Genomic DNA, 5,398 nt, shown 5'->3' with positions numbered 1-5,398 from the left:
ATATAAGATGATAGAGAAGATAGTGGTACATTTAATAAGAGTACAGTATATACCTTTCTATATGAAAAAATAGATTTTGCATGTTACTGTTTAATTATCAAAAGTACATGTTTTTGGAAGCTTCGGCAACTCGAAGCTTTGTGCGTCTTTACTGTCAAATCATGTTATGGCGATGATATGGTGACGTTATTCGGTGGCCATTAGTACTTGTTTGACCGTGTGATTTATCATATTGACGTGCATCCTCTTGAGTCAAAGAATACTGGCACATTTTAATCTATGGAGTTAAGGATCTGTTATTAATAAGTGATTTCGCGTGGATTAGCATTGCAAAACCGGAGTTCAAGTGTGCTATTTTGGAGTAAATGGAATCAGATTGCCACGGTAGATGGTTGGTGATTTGTGAACTATTGAGCATAAAAAATGTGTTTGGATACATAAGGCTTTGCATGAAGGAACTCTTCATTTATTTATATATATATATATATATATTTATATATATATATATATATATATACTATATATATATATATATATATATATATATATATATATAACATTTTTAAAATATGCATATACAATTTTTCCTACTAAATAAATAATTACTTAATGTACTAAAGCACAGCAAGAAACAAAGATTTTCTATCATAACATCCACTGATCTATGATAGACAACATATATGTAGATCAGTGCATACATCAAAATCATCCCTGAATAATCTTGAGTAAGTAGAATGATTCACAAAAATGCAAAATATTGTTTTGTTTTTTTCCAGGCCACAAAATTCCCAGGTTTGTGTAATTCAGCTTAAATCTTTCCAAAACATGCTTAGCCTACATGTGCAGTATTTTGTAGAATACTTCTTTAATTTTGTTAATTCAAACTTTGTTTAGCAATTTATTTTTTAACCCAAATAAAGAGAACTACAAAATCCGGCTCTAGGAAATGAAAAAAGAGAGACAAAACAATTGTAAACAAAAGAGCATTTTCTTGCAGCCTCTGAACCTGCGCGCTCTCATTTAGTCCGGTGAGGGGTGAAGTAGGGAGGGGCCGCGGTGATGACGCGAGGAGGATTGGCAGCTGGTTTCGCCGCCGCGCCGCGGTCTCGCTGTGTCTGCTCTGCGCAGCGCCTGCGAACGGAGGGAAGTCGGTGAAACGCAGCGGCGGTTCCAGCGCGTGCGGCTTCGTTAACGATGACCAAACCTGCCTCTTCATTCATACCGCAACCCAAAGCAGAAATACCAAACAACAACATCCCAATTGTGATTCACCCTCTCCCGGTTTATCTTTGCCGCTGAACCTCGGCTTAGAAAAGAAGGTTTAATGAAAGAGAAAGACAAGAAGAAGCGCACGGCAACGCGTTACGACTGTTTCCATTTCCATCCCTTTTCTCTTGAATGATTTAAAGGGACGGTCTGACTTCGACGATGGGAGTGACCCTGCACCGTGGCGGATGGGAGGACGGAAGTCACCACGGACACGGTATTCGCAACGGGACCCAAGGGGTCAAGGCGAAAGTACGCCGGGTCCCGGGTCCCACGGTTTCGAGATAGCCGGGGCCCACACCTGGCCCAGCGCGCGGGGAATACCTACCAGGGCCACTTCGGTCGGCGGGCAAACGCCATGGGCTGGGTGTTATGACCAAGGGGAAGCGGGCTTTATCGTGGGAAAGGGAGTCACGGGGTTCAAGGGTCGCTATGAGGCCCGGCAGAGCACCAACACACCTGCTAGATACGATGGGACGTGGAGTAGCCGGACTACAGGATGGCTATGGAGTCGAAACCTATGGGGATGGTGTGGTGGTGCCAGTGCAAATGTCACGTAGAGAACTGCAGCTGTTTGTTCATCCCTCTTTGTCGATGTCCCAATAAATACGACTTTTTAGCATTTTTGAAAGATTAAGCAAAATGCCGGAAAACAAGACATTCTTTTGGTTTACATAAGAGGATAATTGAATGATCATATAACAAATCAGGATAGCCTTCATTTTCTGTTTGGCTAAAGATAAAATGTTAGTCCTAACCATATCGTAATCTGCAGGCACTAAACATACCAAAATATGGTAACGCATTCATTAATTAATAATCCACACATACAGCAAAACTATATCTTATTGACATACCAATTTGAAACAACCAGTCAGTTAAGACGCTGATTTAAGATTCGGAGTCTTAAGTACAACATAACACGGTAACAGCTGTGCTTCATTTCGAAAGTAATTAACTTGTGGCTAAGTAATGTGAGTCAGATTAGTAACCGCTCCGTCTGGATTCACCAAAAGAAACCCGGTTCATAAGAGTCATTCGTTAGGTGTCGAACACAGTTTGATAGAGCTGAAGGTTTTTGATTTTCTTAAAAGAATCGGATCAAAACGAAATCATTCGTTTGAAAACAAAAACAAAAAAATAAGTTTTCTCTAAAATAAATCTCTGAGGAACTTTATGGCCTACTGGACATAAACTGGGTTCGATTTTGTATTTGTTTTTTATTTATTTATTGTTTACATATTTTCCATTTAAAGTACATTAATGGCAGTGTTTTTTTACATGCAGTGTTGCCATGCATTATAAACACAAAGTAGACCACGAAAAAGAACATTTATATTATTACAATAATATTACAACAAAAATAATATTAAAATAAAGTGATAAGAAATGAATAAAATACGATTAAAGAAAAAATTAATTAAATCTGTACCATATAATATACACATATATAAAAAAAAAATACTGTAATAGACTATGTGTACATATAGGTGTTTTGAACATATTGGTTTATACAGTATATTCTCTAAAAACAGCCTCATCATGTGAAGAGTCATTTACTCAGGAACTGTGAACAACACTGGTCTCCCTGTATGTTTTTGGTTCAAAGAATCGGACCTGGTGAGAATTATTCATTCAGGAATCAGAATGCACTGATCTATGTAGCTATGTTTTAAGCTGTAGATTCAGTAAAGGTCAAATTCCATAAGAATTAAAATTTTCAAGGTTCCTGATTTCTATTTTTGCCAAACTCTCAGGGCCACACACAGGTCATAAATCTACAGGTGTAAATAACACCCAATTTTTTCAAAGTACACTGAAGAAATGCCGAGTGACATGATGGTGACTATTTTTATTCGTTGACATAAATTTGCATTTTCGGAGCCTACATTAGTTTCCGAATTAGTTTTGGGATCTGTGTCATTTGTGTCAGTGATTTTAGAGTTAGGCTGACTGATGAAACACTGTGGAAAACATAAAAAACACATGTGTCATTTGCATCACTGAAGGGGCAAGAGATTTTAATTATCCAAATTTGCATTAGTTACACTCTTACGGGTTCATGAGTTATGAATTGTTACAAACATTAATTGATATTTGGTATGCTAATGTGCCCTAAAGTGCATGCTTTTTATCATTAATATTACCACTGAATACGATTCAAACCAAATTAAGCAAGGTATGACACTTCATGCGCTGTTTGCTGACTTGCTCTACAATGAGTTTAATGTTCCTTTCTGTTTCATAAGGCACATATCAAGGCCAGTGGATGGGGGGCATGAGACATGGCTACGGTGTGCGACAGAGCGTGGCCTTATGGAATGGCCACCATTATCCGCTCTCCGCTTCGCACCTCCCTGGCCTCCCTAAGAAAGTGTGCAAAAGCAATGGCGCCGTTCTGCCAGGACGCGGTACCTTGACACACCAGTTGGAAGCCGTGGTGGTTTTGTGCTGAATTTTCACAGCGACACCGAAGTCGTCACCGGGAAGAAGAAGGGGCCTGTTCCGCCGCGGGTCCCCTTTCGGCAGCCTCCGCCAGCTACGTAAATCTGATTCCAAAACATCCATCTTCTAGCAACGGAGCTCGGCACGTAGCGACGCCACCATGAGCCGCCATCAGCTCCAGTGACGCCAACTCCACCATCAGCTATGGAGACGGAGAGGTGCCTGATGAGTACACCCCCATGGAGGACCATGTGGACGCCACCACCACAGAGTCCTACATGGGCGAGTGGAAGAATGACAAACGCAATGGGTTTGGAGTCAGCGAGCGATCCAACGGGCTGAAGTACAAGGGGAATGGATATGAACAACAAGAGGCATGGATACGGATGCACAATATTCCCAGATGGAACCAAAGAGGAGGGGAAGTATAAAAATAATGTGTTGGTGCGTGGGATAAGGAAGCAGCTTATTCCTCTTAAAAACCATAAAACTAAAGAAAAAGTGGACAGGGCTGTGGAAGGGGCTCGAAGGGCGGCAGCTATCGCCAGGACTAAAGTGGAAATAGCAGTGTCAAGGTAGGGCACTTCCTTTGCTGAAAATCCTTTTGTAAAGCCAAAAAAAAAATGAAAATTCTGGCATCATTTACAATTCTGATGTGGTTGCCAAACTCATGTGGCTAATGTGATAATCACTGTTTTTCATATAAAGAAAGTGAATAGGGATCTGAGCTGTTGAGCTGCAGAATGACAAAGAAGTAGCTATATTCCAAATCTTTTGTTTTAATAAATTGTTTTTGTTTGTGTATGCTTTGAAAGGTAAAGCTCCGAAAATGACCATAAAAACACCACTGAAGCTAGATTTCAAGAACTTCTTTTAAAAACTTCTAATAATACAGAGAGACAGACAGACAGGTAGATAGATAGATAGATAGATAGATAGATAGATAGATAGATAGATAGATAGACATATTCAATAAAAAATCCTGCTTTTGCAACTGACTAAAATAAAATGAGATTAGGTTAAAATCCTAAAAAAAAAAAAAAACTGAAATAAAAATGAATAAAAGCTAAATATAAATTTTGAAAATCAAAAACAAAATGAATAAAAAAATCACTAAAGCACATAACAAAATGACTACAACTTAAACTAATCAAACCAGAAAACATCAAAAATAAAACCTAAATTCAAAATTTAGTAAATACTATATAAAAAAATACTAAATTAACACTGCTTCACCGTAGCTTTTATGTCTTAGTTGCACTTACACATTCATTTTCAGCATATTAGAAAAGTTTTCGGTCAAACTTTGGTCTGTTAGTCATTCGTAAATAGCTCAGTTGTTTTGACTGTTTTTATGATACTTTGCTGGTGTGTTTTTGTCATTTTGGAGTTCAACAGCATGGATCCCTTTATGTGACCAGGTTCATTATACTCCTTTTTTGTAGTCCATGTAAAAAAGCCAAATTGTGTGTTGGAACTAAATAAAGGTGAGTAAAACAATGACAGACAATATAAGAAGAATATATTGACTCTCACAACTGTAGGATCATCACAATTTAGTAATATATCATGTCAGTCATGACAGGTTGACTTGAAACTGCTGTGATCAAGTGCACCAGCCACATCAAGGCTTCTGTAACATTCCCCAGATTGTTACTACTTGTAACTGTTTAAGCTGTGATGTCTG

General features: G+C 38.5%; 1 pseudogene; it reads left to right on the top strand.

Moving 5' to 3' along the window:
* The first annotated feature begins 1,194 nt into the window (after positions 1–1,194).
* On the top strand, positions 1,195–4,321 carry LOC122142199 (annotated as a pseudogene).
* Positions 4,322–5,398: the final 1,077 nt, after the last annotated feature.

Source organism: Cyprinus carpio, chromosome B24 (assembly GCF_018340385.1).
Source record: "Cyprinus carpio isolate SPL01 chromosome B24, ASM1834038v1, whole genome shotgun sequence".
Lineage (NCBI taxonomy): Eukaryota > Metazoa > Chordata > Actinopteri > Cypriniformes > Cyprinidae > Cyprinus > Cyprinus carpio.
The sequence above is the reverse complement of the archived record's forward strand: the minus strand, read 5'-3'. Positions and strand labels throughout refer to the sequence as shown.